This window comes from Ursus maritimus, unplaced genomic scaffold, assembly GCF_017311325.1.
Source record: "Ursus maritimus isolate PB19 unplaced genomic scaffold, ASM1731132v1 scaffold_5, whole genome shotgun sequence".
Taxonomy (NCBI): Eukaryota; Metazoa; Chordata; class Mammalia; order Carnivora; family Ursidae; genus Ursus; species Ursus maritimus.
The window spans coordinates 19541338-19560756 of NW_024426663.1; positions in this window are offsets into that span (position 1 = coordinate 19541338).

The following is a 19419-nucleotide window of genomic DNA, read 5'->3' on the forward strand; positions in this document are numbered from 1 at the left end:
TCTGTATTTAAGAGTTTGGGTTTTTTGTCTCTTTTTTTGTTTATTTACTTTAACAAACATGTCATTCCTTTAGGTTTTTTCCTATGTTTTGTTGTACAAATAATGCTCTAAACATCTTTTTTACATACTTTCTAAACACATGCAATGATGTCAGTAAGATAAATTTAAGAAGTTGCTTTCCGGGTTTCTTAGTTTTAAGAAAGAATGTGTCTATCATGTTCACATGAGTATTATGGCACATGTAAATGTGTGTTGCATTTGGGTTTATATCACACTGTATATCTATATATCAAAAACTATATGTGAATATGTGATGTTATGTTGCACTGAAGCTTATATAACAGTCTCCTGACTGATTTAGAGGGGGAGTTAACATGCATCTGCTTTAGAGAGATGACTTTGCTTTCAGGCCATGAAAAAGTTAAGTGTTTGAGCCTGCAAATCTAAGGAACAGGGCCTCGCCTAAGGAAAATTCTCAAAGACAATCTATGTGATTCTGAGGCTTCCCATGAGAACTTACCCAGGTGACATTCTGACATCACTGTATACATTAATATGTGTACTATTCCTTCCATTGTCTATTTAAGTAGATGAAAGATAATTTTTTAAAACTGCTTAATTCTCCCTGCCATAGTTTATCTCACAGTACTCTGATTCCAGCATAAGTTTCTGACTTTCTGCTTAATTCACAGCTAACTAAGTGATCATGTAACTCCTTCATTGCTTATTGTGATTGCTCCCTGGCTGTACTTCTCCCTCACGTGGCCTTTGAAATCTGTGTGGTACACAAGGATGATGGTTGAATTTATTGCCTGCCACTTTTCTGAACATTGCTATTCCCCTTCAGCCCACCTAGTAATTGCAGAGGCAACCATTTGCATATAATGTGCCTCTAGTCACCTTGCCAAGTTGACTGGCCCAAAGTTAGGTATATTACCCAAAATATTTAATCAGAGTGTTTGACTGTGGACTTACACCTATTACATTGTGGCTTCACTCTGACTGCTTTTTTATAAAATCAGGAACTGGAGGGAACTTTTTTATTTAAATGATTTCAGAAGCCAAGAGAGTTAGTCTAGACTGAGATCTTGAATAAACATTGGTAAAAAGATGTAGGTAATGAGAGATTAGAAGACGTGACTTCCCAAATTATGTATAACACTTTAGTCCTTGCTTTCAGTATAGTTCTTCCTGAAGCTCAGCTGCATTTCTGTTCTTCAGTTCCTTTATCCTTATATTAAATTTCACCTTTTTCATGAGGCTAGCTTGAAAGGTTTTCTGTTAGAACTATCTGAGCAACCACATGGTCCATTCTATCCTTTTCCTATTACTGTGTCTTGAATACAAAGCTGTGACCCTCAGTCAAAATTTTTCTCCAAAGTCTTCCAACCATGTACCAAAGAATCAAATTCTAGGTTGGTTTATGAAATATGAAACTCTTTGTGCTCTTTGTGAAGTTATTTATTTCATGAAATGAAAGCTTGATCACTTTCACTGAAAATTAATTTCCATGTAAAATATTGCAATATGTTTTATACTCATAGATTTTTTTAAAGTAAAAACTTCACAATTTTTAAATAACTTGGAACATTACATATTTGTCTATTTTTATAATATATATGCATATGTATACACACACATGCATGTGCACACACACACACACACACACACACATTTTCTTCTCCTAGGCTAGACTTTCAAGCAATTTGGTGTGAATTTTAATGTTCATAGCAAAAACTGAAGCTTTTTTCCCACTTAAGGAGTTACACTCTTACCTTTTAAATTTTCCCAGTAGAGTTTCACAGAATAAAAATGATTCTTTTATAGAAGAAAAAAAATCTCTTCTCTTTTCATTTTTATCTGTACTATAAACGTCTATTTAGTTCCCATGGAAATGCAAACTCAAGTTTAAAATATCTGTGTGCATGTGTTTGTATATGTGTATGAGGAAAATCATGCAAAGAGTAAAGCACCAGTCATATAGGCTAATATTCTGTTTCTGATAATGAAATCAGATAAGTTTGGCCAGAAGACCCTTTTATCCTTGTGGAGCAAGCTCAAGGGGCTAGGGTTATTGGAAGTTGAAGCATAATAAGGGAAGATTCTCCAGAAAACATGTGGTATATTTGAATTATTTTAATGCATCTTCTGAAGTTTTCATTCTTTGAAAAATTATATATGATTTCCTTCACTAGAAACTTCAAAAATAAAAACATAAAATTAGAACAAAAGAAGAGTGAAGCTGATGTCTGGACAGACTCAAATCCATCCATGCACACTTCTCAGGTACCAGACAATTCTCATGAGGATGGTGTCTCAGCCCTAAGGGACTCATTATGTTTATTTGCAATATTTAAAAGCCCAAGGGGATCCCATGGCCATAGACTCCTGTTCTGATTCCTTATCAGAACTCTAACTGCTGAAGAGTCCCAGATAAAGCTCTATCTATTTTTTCTTGGCCTTCTTTCAGGAATGGGTAGCATAGCTAAATTCAGACATTAAGTTCCAGCCAGGGTCAAAGAGCAATTCATGTCATCAACTAAAAACACTGTGTGTGTGTTTATAAGAGTGTTGTCAATACAGATGAAGATGCCACTTAGTATCTTATGTTTGGCCCTACATTACTTATATTCATTAAAATTCACAAGCATTAAGTTGGTAAAAAGTTCCAAGTAAGAAAACATGCCAAGACCAATATACTTGTTCTTGTTACCTTTGTTTTGTATTTGAGAAAACAGATAGCTATTGATGCCTTGAAAAATTCTAAGAGCAAATAGATGGTTGCTAGGGCACCTGGGTGGCTCAGCTGGTTAAGTGTCTGCCTTCAGCTCAGGTCACGATCTCAAGGTCCTGGGATCCAGCCCCGTGTCAGGCTCTCTGCTCGGCGGGGAGTCTGCTTCTCCCTCTGTGCTCTCTCTGTCAAATAAATAAATAAAATCATAAAAACAAAAACAAAAGCAAAAACAAAAAAAAAACCCCAAACCAAAACATGATTGCTATAGGAATTCCTTTTGTTTAAATACTTATGGAATGATAAAAATCTTAGAGATGGCAGGTCATGTAATTCAAATAACCTTTCTAAAATAGAGAGATTTATCAACTTCTCTAATTAATGTCATTGAACTTTGGCTTTCCTACTTCCAATATAAGGGAATTTAGCAAATTAGAAAGCAGTCTGTTCCATGGACGGCTAACTTTAACAGTTTCCTTCTTAAAATGAACTATACTTATTTTCTGCATAATCAGGTACATGTTACTTTCACTTGACTATTATCCCAAATTGTTACAACATATTACTGAACCTAATCATCCCAGGTGCTTAAAATCACATAGGCATGTATTTTCAAGCAGATAAATGAAGAAAAATAAGCTTCTTGCTTTTGGTTAAGATCCTTATAAATTTATACTTTGAGCACCAGAACACTGCAACAGAGAGCAATGATAGATGAAAATCAATTAGACAAAGTTTGAAAGACCCTGCCTTTCTCAAAGGTACACATCCCAAGAAGCAATGTGGCAAATGGTGCTAAAACTGTGAGCTCATTGGGTCTAGTACCTTTCCAGACAGATGCAAACAAACAAACAAAATAAGACTAACTGCTCCTGTGTCAAGGAGGAACAGGAATCAAACTCACTGGATAAAGTTCGAGGTTAATATTAGACTCTCCCTTTACCCATTCTTCCCTATCACATGAAAGATAAGTAAGAAAAAATGACCAAAGCCCTCTTTGTTCCTTTAGGATCCATGCAAATTGAATTCTTCTGTGCTTTTTTTCATATGCTTTTATCAACTCTACAGAACTCCTCACTTCCTTTTTGTGTCCTACTATATCCTGCACAGATGTCTAGCACAGCACCCATAGCACGATTGCCTCTACTGGCCTACAGGTTTAGCAACTGGAACAGGTTGTAAGAGCTCCACAATGTCAGGGACCATGGCTTATTCAGCTCTGAATAGATGGTATGCTAGTTCCTGACCCTGAAGAGGTACTTAATTTAATTTATACTTATTTCTATGTATGAAGAAAGGAAAGAAGAGGAAACATTCCCTTATTGCAAGACACTTGTTCCTCTTCCTGAACAGCAACTTCTTTCAGATAATAATTCACCTTGATTGGCTGGAACTCTGTTGTTGAAATCTTGTCTCTCAGAGCCCAAAACATGAGTATGACATATAAATCAAATTCTGTAAGTAGATCGAGCCTAGAAGTAAGAAGATATCCTTCATTGTAGCTTGTTTTATGAGTCTGATTTATTGTTCACCACGGCAAAAAAAGTGAAAGAATCGTACAACATATTGTATATAACCATTACTACTGAAGCAATTGGAATTGCTTTCTGTGAGTACACTGTCACTGATCTAATTTTTACTAAATGTTAAGCAGGTTTTTGTGCTAAAAATATATTGAGCTGAAACAGTGGATTAAGAAAGATGTTGTTCTAAATCCCATCTTGTAATTTTCATTTAATGGGTCTAAATTCCTTGAAGTCTCAGACTTTAAAATTGACTTGCAGAGATCTTAAGTTATGGCTCTGAATCCCTTTGGAGGAGGTGCTTATGAATATTAACTGTACCTTAGGATGCACTATGTTGGTACAAGACTCATTTGAGCACAGAATTAGTGAGAGGTGAATGATGAATAATGGGCTCAGTGTGTGGAATTTAAATATTCGAAAGAACAGACTCTGTATGGTATTGTAAAATGTCTTGTAGCTTCATTTCTGATTTTGAAATGTTACAGTGCTTGCTTATTGTCACAGCATGATCTTCAGCACAGTTGGGTAGTGCTTTTTTAAAGTAATGCAAATGCATGAATGTCAGAAATACCTTCAAATATCGAAGACTGCATCTTTAAGGAGTGCATTTGGCATTAAACAGCCTTTTCCAGCTAATGAATTTCTCAAGTTACAAGAATAATGGCCTTTTTAATCTTAGCAAGAGTAATTAAACAGACATTTGTTATTAATGATGTTGTTAATGGCAGAAGATATTGAATTCTCACATTAGATATTATATTGCTTGAGAGTGATTATTTTGAATATCAGACATATGAGTATATGATGGTTTTAAAAGTATAACACCTCCTTAAGAGCATTGTAAGTACTAGTTACTTTAAGTAAAAATAAAAGTATCTTAACTTTGATTAATACCAGGAAAACTAAGTATTTCCAAACAGGCAGAACTAGCTCATAGGGACAAAGAACATTTGTTTGATTAGTTCTACTCATCAGTTGAAATGGTGTTTTTCTCCTATTGAGATAGGTATGTGCAGCCCACAGCTTGAGAAAAAATTACTTACTCAAAGTCTGCTTCAAAATAGAAAGGCAGATTATATTTGTTGGCTGCTCTATGTCTAGCTCCCTTTCCTAACAAGTTCCTCAATTTTGTTCAGAAATTCACCCTATCCTCACTTCAGAAGGCCATTTTAATTAATCAGTTCATTCAGTCATTAAACAAATATTTACTGAGTGCCAGTTATGGTCAGGCACTGCTCAATGTACTGGGAATATAGCTATGAAAATAGAATAAAACAAAACAAAACAACAAAGCCAAAATATCACAAATAAACAAAAGCAATATAAAAAGACAAAACTACCTACCTAATATGATTGGAGTAAATGAATTAATCAAAATAAAGCCAATCTGGCCACAACAGCCCTCAGTTATTCTCATGGTGCACTGACAGTGGTGGGTATGTTGACCAAATGGCCTTAATCAGACTGGAGAGCAAGGCTTTTATCTCTGCTTGCAGGAAAGAAAAAAAAAATGTTTTTTTTTTTTCTTTTTCTTTCCCTCTAGACATAAACAAAACAGCAGCCCGGCCCAGTTGCCACTGGCAGCCATTTTGGGGATGTGAGGGGACCAGGCTTAGGATGAATCAGAACATAGGACAACCATGGAGGTATCCATGGCTTGCTCTAAAAGTATCTGAACAAATACAGTTTTTTGAATTAAAATTAAATACTTCTATGGCAAAAATGAATGGCTGTGTTCTTTATTATAAGTCTATGATTGAATGGCTTGATCTTAATGCCATTGAGGGCAAATAAAAGAAACTTTGGGAATTTGAGGATCAGGGTAAAGGGCATATTTATAGCAGTCATATTGAAGGAACTGCAGGGATGAGCTAGTGTGTACTGGTAGGAGCCACAGGGTTGGATTTTGAGGGTGTTTGATCAAGCGTGAAGGCAGTGATGGCTCATACTTAGTAAAATAAAATGCCCGAATTGCTGGGGTAGATGGTGGAGGAAGGCTCAGGGAAGTGGGCATGCTGGAATGTATATATTATGTGAGGTCAAAAGACCCACCAGAGAATTATGTTTCAGGGAGGTTCCAGGGGACACCCCATTCACCAAGGCCATCAGAAACTCATTGGTGAGAGGAATGTCAACATCTCTGAGAGGGTTAGTGGTGGCTCTTCTCTGTAGGCTGGGGCTGATGGCAGAAGTCATTCATCTGGGATCTTCATGAGCTCATGAGAATGTGTATAATAGTGAGAATACTAACGATAATAATGAGTCTCTGAAACAATAAGCAGTGCTTAACCACTAAAAGCCAGGGGTGTCACAATTATTTTAAGAATTGGCAAGGTAAGAGGGGTTACAGCAAGTTAAGGGGCTAAGGAGGTTGTCCATAGGGAAGGCTGTGGTTGAAAGAACATGGCTTTCTTGGGTCAAATAGACAGCTATTATCATGTGAGCTACTTAATATATGCTACAAAAGAAGACAAGAATGGATGATAAGAAGGTATCTGATGGTGGTTGCTCTAAACAGAAGCTGTATTCTCTTACCCAATTTTGGCACCTGAGTTAGTTTTTGGACATAGAGCCCAGTGATTGATGAGGGGGCTAGATCCCTCAGAGAACCCTTGGCAACACAGTGTCAAGTATATACTGTAATGATTCCTCTAATCTTTCTCCAAGAGGATCTATGGATATTTACTCGAGTGCCCATGAACTGGGGAAAGGGAAATGCCAGATATTTCCAGGGCTATTTGACACGGGGTCTGAATTGACATTGATAATCAGCAGTTGTAATAACACCAACTGAATCCCTGGACTATGCAGTAAGAACTATTACAGTGGAGCATACCAAGTCGAAGCCTTTGGAATTGCCTCCTCCCACCACCAAGACAGTGAATCAAAACTGTTGACTTCTGGGAGGGATTAGAGATTAGAATCACCCTTAAGGATCTTAAGGATGCAGGACTGGTGGTCTGTATCATATTTCTATTTACAAGTCTGGTCCCTGCAGAAACTGTGTAGACCTTGATAAGGACTATAGAATGCTACAAACTCAACCAAGTATAGACCTGAGTGAAACTGCTGTGCTGAATGTGCTATCTTTGCTTGAGTAAGTGAATACATTCTCAAGTATATGGCATGCTGCTTGATGTAGCAAATTCATTCTTTTCTATCATAGTCAAAAGGAGGATTGGAAATAGTTTGTACTTATGTGGAAAGGACAATAATGTACGTTTGAAGTTTTGTTCCAGATAGATATTAACTCTCCCACTCTCTGTCATGATAGAAGATATCTGGAACATCTAGACATGTCACAGAGCATCACATTGGTCTGTCTTGCATTAATAATATGTTGATAAGGAAGAATGAGAGAGATGTGATTGCATGCTGGAGGTCTCAGTAAGATACATGTGCCTCAGAGTGTGGGAGACAAACCCATCAAAGATTCAGAGACCTGATGTGTCTGTAGTTTTTAGAGATATAGTAGTCAAGGGCATGCTGGGATGTTTCATCTAAAAAAGACAAATAGCTACTTATAGCCCCTGCCACAGAGAGGGCATAACATTTGGTAAACCTCTTTGCATTCTGGAGGCAATACATTCCGTATTTGAAATAATGTTCTAGCTGATATGTAAATGATACAAAAGGCTTAGCTTTGTGTGGGGCCTAGAACAGGAAAGGACTTTGCAGCAGATTAAGGTTATAGGGCAAGCAAACATCCTCTTGGGGTATAGTTTCTGGCAGACTCTAGGATGCTGGAGGTGTCAGTGGCAGGAAAAGAAGCAGTTCACAGCTTAGAGCAAGCCTGCTGGGAGAATCATATTGAAGGCCCTACAACTCTAGAGCAAAGCCTTGCCATCTGCAGTGGGGAAATAGCTCCTGAGATGTTACTGGATCCTGACAGAGACCCCTATGAGCTGGGTTCTGTTGGATTCCTGAAGGCTTTAAGTTGGGTGGAACTGTCAGAATAAATGATAAATTTGTGTTGAGCCTGAGCAGACCAGAAAGCACAAGAAAACTGCCTGGGCAGGTAGCTTAGATCTCTCCCCCATCGTCTGCACCAGAACCCTTCCTCAGCTCATATTTGTGGTCATCTGGGGATGTCCTTTATACTGCTGAAGGAAGAGAAAAAAATCCCAAATAATCAATGGAGTCCTCACTAAATAATCAAATACATTGGTTCATCGTGTATGTGGTTGCTTTGTAAACTATCCTCAGACAGTAGTTAAGAGACAACTTTTCCATTGTTAAGAGTTTCTAGTGGTGGGGCCCCTGGGTGGCACAGTCGTTAAGCGGCTGAGGGCGTGATCCCGGCGTTCTGGGATCTAGCCCGGCATCAGGCTCCTCTGCTGGGAGCCTGCTTCTTCCTCTCCCACTCCCCCGCCTGTCTTCCCTTTCTCACTGGCTGTCTCTATCTCTGTCAAATAAATAAATAAAATCTTAAAAAAAAAAAAAAGAGTTTCTAATGGTGCACCTGGTTACCTACTTTGTGTGGAAGAAGTGGCCAGAGGCGTTCTTGCAACTGAGTTCTCTATGGTAGAGATCCTGGTTCCTAAATGGAACACGCTCTTCTCAGGGACACACTCAAGCATGGAAAGAAAAAAGCCACCCATATTCTCATTTTTCTGTGCGATTAAACATAATAACCCCAAAGATACAGACGTAGTGAAGAGAAGGGCCATATGCACCCCAATGTTCATAGCAGCAATGTCCACAATAGCTAAATTGTGGAAGGAGCCGAGATGCCCTTCAACAGATGACTGGATTAAGAAGTTGTGGTCCATATATACAATGGAATATTACTCAGCTATCAGAAAGAACGAGTTCTCAACATTTGCTACAACATGGACGGCACTGGAGGAGATAATGCTAAGTGAAATAAGTCAAGCAGAGAAAGACAACTATCATATGATTTCTCTCATCTATGGAACATAAGAACTAGGATGATCAGTAAGGGAAGAAAGGGATAAAGAAAGGGGGGGTAATCAGAAGGGGGAATGAAACATGAGAGACTATGGACTATGAGAAACAAACTGAGAGCCTCAGAGGGGAGGGGGGTGGGGGAATGGGATAGGCCGGTGATGGGTAGTAAGGAGGGCACGTATTGCATGGTGCACTGGGTGTTATACACAACTAATGAATCATCGAGCCTTACATTGGAAACCGGGGATGTACTGTATGGTGACTAACATAATAAAATAAAAAATCATTATTAAAAAAAAAAAACACATAATAACCCCAAACTGCCTGGCCAATCATTTAGTCTTAGCAGAAGCTCTGTCTTCTTTTGTGGCATTTCCTGTGATCCCTTTCTCTTTCATGAGTTAATTTTCTGCATCGGGAATAAAGGGCATATAGTTAGGTGTAAGGAGTAAGGGGGCATGACCTTGACTTCATTTTCCTTCTCTGGTTCATGTTATGTTATGTTATGTCCCTCAGTTGTCTCTATGGCCGCAGAAAGGTACAAGTCAGGAAGCTCTGGGTCTAACAGTTCTGCTTGTGTGTAGAAGTGGCCTAATTTCTTGAACAGAAGGCTTGTGGCTTACACTTCTGCAGCTGAAGGAACAGTGCTGGGCACTGGGAGGTACTGAGCGTATACTTGCTCTACTGACTGAACTATATAGTGTGCTGTTGCCGAGAAGTGATTGTCTTCAGCATCTCAATAAATGACTCTGAGCTGCTGTTTAGTCATTCTTGTTACAAATATGAATTGGATTGTGGACTGACTTGGCAACCTAAAAGAGATTTCTTTCAAACCAGAGATTCAGTGGGAAATTATTTTTCAGTGGAAGGGAAGCACTTTAATCAAACTTGGGGGCAGCTTCCACAGTGACATAGTGTGTGCTGCTTTTGGCTTTTAAATCTTTATTTCTCCTGAAGAAAAAAAAAAAGAACTTGAGCAAAGCTTTAAAAAAATCTACCAGGCTCTACAAAGTAGAGTTTACAGAGAGCTGAATTATGTGGCTTTTTGAATCCCTGAATTGAAGGTTCCAGCCGATGCCTTTTAAGAAGCCCTGGTCTGCACTGCATTTTCTCATCAGGAGACTCAGCCATCTTAGTTTCAGGGTCATTTGAATCACATGGTTAACCTGGTTCTTTTTTCATTTTCCAAAATATCACTAATAGGCTTTTTTTTTCTTTCTTTTTTTTCTTTTTTTTTTTAGGGGAAAAAGAAATCTGGCTTCAGTTGTTAATTTCCTCTGTTCTGTCAAGATTAGGCTAGTAGTTCTGAGTAATTCTGATTCATTTTCTCAAGGGAGAAGGCCTGAAATAATCCAGTGTTTATTTTTATACAAATTCTCACAGTGCTACAACATTTCAGTGACTTCCTGGGATGTTTCTAGTTTTTCACAGGCCAAGAGGCCATTCTCAGAGGTAACTCCTTCATGTAAACCTAAAAATGGCACTTTCCCACATTAGAGTTTATCAGGAAGTTTAAAGTTCAATAGTCCTCCTCTTTTTTCTTTCTCGTCACAGAGAAAGGAAAAAATAAGGGGTGGTTCCAGCATTTTAGCTCATTCCAGCACGGTCATTCCATTTCAGTATTTTGGAACCTGGGAAAGAGGCAGGGAGATTGTAGTGTATCTTGGCTAAGAGATGGCTGGACTGGGAAACAGGACTCTCTGTCATTCCCTGTGTCACTCTCTGTGTGACCCTGACCTCTTCCCAGCATTCCTGACCCCACCTCTGAGTTGGGGAAAATAATGCTTGTCATGTAACCCTCACAGCATTCTCCCAAAGCCATGAGATACTGTGCTGAAAAAAAAATGGGAATTGTGTTCAGAAGGCCAGCCCTATATTCTGCACAATGGGGTCTCAACCTGCCTTGCTGGATTTGCCCTCCACTACTCTTTCTCAGGGACCCTTACTTTCAGCCCAGGTGGTGGACTCACTGTCTATTCTACATAATGTGCAATTCTACACCTTTCTTCAATGTCTGCTGCACTTGCTTCTCTGCATATTCAATGTTTAAGCTCAATCCAAACCCAGCTCTTCAGTTCAGCTTCACTCTTTTCCTTCCTCTCAAATGCTGTGACTCTCTTCACTTGATATTTCACTTGCATACAAATTTCCTGCTGCTGTGTTTGTGGATTGTATTAAAACAATTTTTTGGTATCCTTTATCTCTTCTAATATAGAGTGAGTACTGGAAGCACTTAAATAGTCTGTTTCATTGACCAAACAATCTTTACATCAGCTCCTTTAGCTATTCAAGTTGGGTTTTAAAGATGTCATGACCCTCTGTGGGTACACACATTGTTAAAGTTGCACACCAGATGTGATTAAGGTATATGTATTCATGCATATGAAGTGGACAGTAAAAATCTGTGTGAAATATTTAGCGTAGCGTGTTAAATTCGATCCTAGAAGGCAAAAATCACTTAGTTGTGTCAGGTCCAGAGCTATATTTAAGTTTATTGTTTCATAACAAGTCTGGTCTATTTCAGTGTATTGTTTTCTGTACAAGGTCTCCCCGTAACTATGCATTATAATAGACTGTTGCCAGCATTCTCAAAGTTTCAGAGATGGATTCTTGATTACTTGCTTCCTGCCCCAGGGATTCTTGCTGTTAGGATTGTCATTAAACAAAGCAGCCTCCCTGGCATTGTATTCTGAACAAATAATTTGCACCTTTGTAAACTGATTAACGGGATGAGTTTGTTTTGATAATTGATCCTTGACTTGTATTCGAAAGGACAGCAAAATCTTAGAGGCCTTCTATATTTGTTACAAATGCTTTTCCTGGAATTTTAAAAATAATTTAGAAACTCCAGTAAAAAAAGAACATAAAAAACAAATGAAGTCTGGAGACCATTATTTCAATTATTCTGGATGTGAATTACCATGGTGACTAGCCCAGCTCCAGACTTTATCTTCTTCAAGTCATCTCCCTTCCCCCAACCCAAAGCGAGTGACTGAGATCTTTGGCACAAAGGCAATGGCCCATATGCGGTACAGCACACAGAGCAAATTTTATAACCTAAAGTATTATTACTGTGCACTGCTCTATCCGAAGACCAAATAGGAATCTTTGTTGATTAACTGGCTTTAAAAAAAAATGCTCCATATTGACAGGTGTTCTTCATTTCATGCTCCAAGTCAATAATTCTGTCAGTCATACAGCCTTTGGCAAGTAAAAGGGAAAATTTCTCCCAATAAATCTATTGTAATCATGGGATAATTTGACAGCCATTCTGTTTTCTGGTGTTTAATTACATTTTGTTTGTTAGGTTTTCTTTTTCTTTTCTTTTTTAGGAGCTTAGGGGAAATTCATACAAATATCAACAGATGTCAGAGAGTTCCAAATAAAAAAGAGAAGCTAAAAGTAAAAGGAAGGATTAGGGATAGTAACTGACACACTGAGCCCCGGTAGAGAATTTGGGTGACTGATCATTTTGGTGGTCTCATGAAATCTAGTGTATAGCTGTTACTGGTAAAGAGCGTATTTTTAAAAATTGGTACAACACATTTTAAAAATGGGAGGGAGATTTTTAAAGCTATTGAGAGTTCACAATGTAGCACTAGCCCTTATATTAAAAAAGACTACTCTTTCTATTCTAAAAGTGACTCTAGGATTGGAGTCATATTCAACAAAGAATGGGGAAAACCTGTCATACATAGTTGACAAGTCAACATAGTTGTCAACAGATTTAAAGTGACAAACACTGTACCACAAAAAATTATTTTTGGTGTTTCTTGAGGTAACAGAAAGAAGAAAAGAGATTTTCTTTCTATATGGTATTACATTTTTATAAGGGCTGGAAAAATGCATGATTCTGACATCTTGAAGTCTTAAAATTCCCTTAGGAAATAGCCAGAGATGGATTTTGATAGAAACAAATTCCCGTTTTAAACTCTATAAGCATTTTCTTATTATTCAGGTGGTAGCCCTTTGGGCATTGCTTGGGAAAGCAGAGTGAGAAAGTATATGTTCTTAACTGGTTAATGAAAAATTGAGATAAACAAAAGAGTTGCTTAAATATAGATTTTTCTCCTCACATAATTTGTCTCATTAAAATGCTTTTAATATTCTGTATTCTGATTTTCCTTGAAGGAAATATTGTTCTACAAAATTCCAATGAGACAGGCTAAAAATAATGTCTGTGACAGAAATGTTAATTTCCTATCTAAATAATTAAATTTAAAACTATTGCATTTTATATTTCAAAAAAGATCATTAGATCCTTTCCCTTAAGGGAAAACTGAGACCAAGAGAGCATAAAAAACTTGCCCAAAGTCACAGGGCTAAGGATCGATAGTCAGGGTTGGGTTGAACCCAAGTTACTTATCTCTACTCTCATTCTCTTTCCATCGTGCTGAACCATCACTGTGTATTTGAAAGTCTGCCTTCTTTCCTTTCATTGCAAGAGGGAAGTCTTGTTGAAGTCTGCATACTAGACATGCAGTGTAGTAACTTGATAGAATGTTAGCTGCCATGTAGGGGTCCAGTAAACTAGATTTATGTTTGGGATGTTATTGAGTAGATTTTTATTTTGTGTAGGTTACAATATTTTATGTGGGCTGCAAAATACATGATTAGAATTTTATTGTTATTAATCTAGGGAATCTGAAAACACGACTGTCTTTGTATCACATTATGAAATAAATAAAAGTTTTCTTTTGAACCTTCGATTTTTCTACTTAATGTCATTTCTTTTACCTTCTCTTAGTGTCTTTCATTTGGGATCTACTACCCTTTCATTTACTTTTGATCATGTCACTTTGAAGCCTGGATAATATCAATCATTTTAAATTTATCGTGAATTCAAATGATATGCTACCTCTCCTTAGAGTATTTGTATTTTGACATTTTCATTGTAGAATAAAAGGCCATCTCTCCAATTATAAAAATGAATTCAGACACTAATTAAGAGGTTTAAAAAAAAGGTTTCTCAAAGGTAGAAGTTTATTCTGTTCCCTTAAAATCATGCAACTTATGTAGTCATCTACTCTATTTTTTTTAAGATTTTATTTATTTGATATATATAGAGAGAGCACAAGTAGGTAGAGCAGCAGGCAGAGAGAGAGGAGAAGCAGGCTTCCTGCTGAGCAAGGAGCCCCACATGGGGCTCGATCCCCAGACCCCAGGATTATGACCTGAGCCAAAGGCAGATGGTTAATTGACTGAGCCACCCAGGCTCCCTGTCTACGCTATTTTCCCCTCACCTTAAGACTTCCTTTTTGGCATTTTTTTCTTAGAACCATAACCACTGGCAGTCTGCCGTGTATCAGAATTTGTAAAAAAGTGTTATTGGCATCATTTTTATTAGTTATATTTATAAATATTTGTTAATCTACTCTGTGTAGGTACTGTGCTTAACACTGTGAGGAAGAGAAAGTTGAGTAGGACATTGGACTATCTGGAATGTTCTGAAAGATCTGGATTGTTGAACACCACATTTTCTAATTTTCTATCTTCATAACTCAAAACATGGGTTTTAGGTCCTTCTCTATCAATTCCATGCAGCCATTACCAACTGATCCAAGTTTATATGCTATTTGAAATCCATTTGTCATCTCTATTGGACAGCACAGTGCAGTGATTCAAACTTTTTGGACTCAAGAGCTTTTTAGAGACTTAAAAATTGTCGAAGATCAAAAAGACCTTTTGTTTTTGTGAAAAGTATCAATATATATCATATTAGAAATTAAAGCTAAGAAAGCTGAAAACTTTTATTAATTTATTTAAAAATAACTTTAAAGCCATTACTTGATATAAGTAAAAAGTAGCATCACACATTTTTATGAGAAAATACCTATGTTTTTCAATACACATGCACATTTAGTGAGAAGGATGGCATTCTTTTTCATATTTATAAATAACTCTAATGTCTGGTTTAATAGAAAATATGCTTGCTTCTTCATTCAATTTGTTGTTATATATTGTTTTGGTTAAGTTATATAAAGAAAATCTAATATTATACACATATATAGTTAGAAAAGGGGAATATTTTAATAGCATTTTCAGATAATTATGGTTATTTTTTTTTAATACTACACCAAAACTCAACAAGTGCTAATAATCTTAAAGGTCATTTGCATTGTAGAATCTGAAAGCATGCCAACAACTTTCTGTACTTATTACATTAAATTCTACTGGGCTGTCTTATACTTTAAATTTATCTTTTACCCATATATGATTTTATAACATCATTTTTGATGATTTAGAAAATAATGGTCTACTAAGTTATGTATTTACCAATGACTGACACATTTTATTTTACAATATCAATAAAGCACATTCATTAATGTCACCAGCAATTAATCAGAAAAGTCTTTAAGTATTGGGATGCTATCATGATGACAAATGTAAATTTTCCTAAGTTGTAAGTTCTGCTTGAAAGCTTAAATTTTACCTTTGGCAAAAAATAATGTCCAGATAGTTTTCCAGTTGTCCAGAAGTGACAGAGTCATTTTTGTCAATTCCAAGACAATGTCTGCCAAATAAGCAAATCTGAAAACCAGAGTTCATTCTTTCAAGTAAAAAAATTGTTCCATTAAGAGAAGTGGCTAGTTTAGTGGAAGCTTGAACAATCACATTGCGCTTTTCCCAGTGATGACCATTATCCTTAAATATGCAGTACAGATTTAGGTATGCTTCCTATTTTGTCACACAGAATATTAAAAAGATGTGTACTCAAAACTTGAAATTTAATGAAACTGGCTTTTTCTTTGTTTTTTTTATAGTGAGTGTGGCAGTGATGAATATAAAGACTACTAGTAGAGTTTGGTGCCACTACTTTCATTCAAAGGTGCCAGCAGTTTTATCTGCTATTTCTTTTGCACCATTAGAGCAAATGTCAATAGTTAATAATAAAAAAATAATATCTTAGGATTATTAGGAAACTAGTTTTGAGTTCATGGACCCTGAAGGGAATTAGGGATTCCCTGAGCTCTGTGGGCCATATTTTGGCAACTGTTGCTAAGGTGGACAGAACAATGTAGGCTGATATTTATTATCTGTCGTGATTCTGCAAAAAAAGTTTGCTTTTCTAGGCCTCAGTTATTTCCGAAATGAGGAAAAGTGGAAATCTCTAGCCCTTAAATGCTATATTTTTCTGATTTTCTTTTGTTTGCATCTATATTGCCACCACATGACAGGGCAGAACAATTCTAAGTCCTGAAAATAGCCCTTTGCCCGTTAATCAAGCTGTAATTTGTGTCAAGGAAGGAACTAAGAATGTTAATTTTAAATATTTTCTTACTGGTGTGCCATTTGTGGATAGGAATGCCATTTCTTTCTGATTTTTCTTTTTAAATTTGAAGTAATTTTTGGACTTTTTAGTTTTGTGTGATCATAATTTTTATACTTTTATATTTTTGTATTATTTTAATTTTTGTACAAGAAAATCAGGCTTGCTAACAATAATCATGGTTACCATTTATTGAGCAATGTGTTAGGCAGTATGCTAGCTACTTTAAGGTTATGACTTTATTTAACATTCTGAAGCAGTCAACAAAATACTCAGTTCTACAAGGTTCTTCCTAAACTAATGGAAGTGAATTACCAATAATGTGAAGAAATAGGACTTACTTTTTGAAACTATAAAACACAAATCCTTTACATGTATAATTCCAACATGCAATAGGTGATATGTTACAAGACTATTTTTCTTAGCTATGTTTTGTGACTTGAATATTTAGAAACATGTTTGATACATATACAAACATGTTTGTTACATATATATATAACACATAAACACATAAATGTGCTTTATTAAGCAACATATCAAGAGTTTTGCAAGACAAACAGTAGTAAGCAGGTATTTCAGGTAGATAGAAGTCAAGTTCATTACAAACAAATTTGGAAGTAATTTTAAAAACAGAATTGTGCTGCATTTCTAGTATATGCAGTTGTGTTTATTATAGGATATGATCTTTTTCTTAGTCCCAGAGGAAATTGACATCTGTATTTGATTTAATGAACTTCTGTTTGTTCATAACCCCATGCAAAAGAAAAGACCCTAGTGCATCTATGAACATACCCAGCTTTTCAACTTTGGTTCCCAGAACTCAAAGTAGGCACTCTGAGAAAGAACTCATAAGTTTCCACATGTTTTGACAGACGGAGTTACTTAAAGTTAGCTCCCGTTCGAATCCACATTTATCTTTAGATTGATGAAAATAAGTTTTTTGTTATAATTTATTATTATTTTAAGCAAATATGAGAATCTTTGCATGATTTGCATTAAATTATGTCACTCAAATCTAAGTTCTGCTCCCTTGTTTTTTTGGGTTTTTTTTTTTTTGTCCCGAATTCTAAATAAAGATTGAGAAGGAACATAATAACCACGGTAGTATGTCAGGGAATCAAATAGGTGTGATTAGATCAAAATCAATCCTGTGCAAATACCTGCTATTGAGTTTTACCTTTCTCCCTGTAAGGGATAGCTAATGCACTGTTAAAAAGCTCTTTACTAGGAACATTTGAAAATGTAGTTTTGTGCTGATGCTAAACTTTAATAACTAAGGCTTCTTTCCATGTTTTTTAAAAGCCTGACAATAATGGCTCAGTAATTACTGAACTAATGTTATCAATTCCAACAGATATCACATTTATTAAACAGAAAATGCTATGTTGCTGTTCATCAGTTAGAAATGTGTGTAATTGAAATATGAAAATGAAGTCTGTTGGAGTATGTGATTCATCATGAATTCTGCAAGCCCTACACTAACTCTCCTTTTCCTAATTAAACTGTCAAATTGAAATCTTATAATTAATGCAACCACATGCCTTACACTAGGTTTTCCATCCACATGTAAAGCTCAATTCAGCAGAAACTTTGCAAGAGCCTTCTCTAGGACAAATGCAATTCTTTGCTCTTCTGATGTAGAGCAGAGATCCTGCCCCCTCCCCCAGCCACAGAATATTGTGTAGCAGGAGATTTTTGTTCTCTGCATGATTAGGAGTGGAGTGGGTTGACAGGTTTGTCTGGGGAGCTGGTAATCCCTGCTTTGAGTTTTTCATGGTGAGGCAGGAGAGAGGAAGTTGAAAGCTGGAATGAGGTCTTCTGTATTCCTTCTGGCATTTTATATTTCTATACCATGACTAGGCTATTTGTTGGTATTGTTAAAATTTAGAGACTGAGGTGGATTTTTTTCCTGATTATAGCCTTGAGGGCACCTCTGGTCTGTAACACTTGATTACACACAGTGATTGACAGGAATTTATTTAATACTTGGGATAAAATCTATACACATATAACTTTGTATTATACGTGGCTGCAATATATATATATATCCCAAATATGTTGGATTCTGCTTTGGCAAGGAGATATCTTAGAGATGTTCTTACTTACAGAGAGCTTATTTCTGCATATCTCCATGCAATCACTTAGGTGGTAAAAAGATTTTATCTCTTGTGTTTTAACTCTGATCCATTGATAGTTGCTGCCTGGGCTGTCTTCTTAAGAAGGATTGTGAATTACTCAGGAAACAACAGATGTTGGCGAGGATGCAGAGAAAGGGGAACCCTTTTACACTGTTGGTGGGAATGCAAATTGGTACAGCCACTCTGGAAAACAGTATGGAGGTTCCTCAAAAAGTTAAAAATAGAACTACCCTAAGATCCAGCAGTTGCACTGCTAGGTATTTATCCAGGGGATACAGAAATAGTGATTTGAAGGGGCACATGCACGCTAATGTTTATAGCAGCAATGTCCGCAATAGCCAAACTATAGAAAGTGCCCAGATGTTCATTGATGGATGAATGGATAAAGAACACATGGTGTGTGTGTGTGTGTGTGTGTGTGTGTGTGTGTGTGTGTGTGTGTATATATATATATACACACACACACATATATAATGGAATATTACTCAGCCATCAAAGAGAATGGAATCTTGGGCTCCTGGGTGGCTCAGTGGGTAAAGTGTCTGCCTTCGGCTCAGGTCATGATCCTAGAGTCCTGGGATCGAGTTCCACATCAGGCTCCCTACTCTGCAGGAAGTCTTCTTCTCCCTCTGCCTTTTACCCCACCTGTGCTCTCTCTCACTCACACTCTCTCTCCCAAATAAATAAATAAAATCTTAAAAAATATGAAATCTTGCCATCTGCAATGATGTGGGTGGAACTAGAGGGTATTATGCTAAGCAAAAGAAGTCAGAGAAAGACAAATATTGTATGATTTCACTCATATGTGGAATATAAGAAACAAAACAGATGAACATAGGGAAA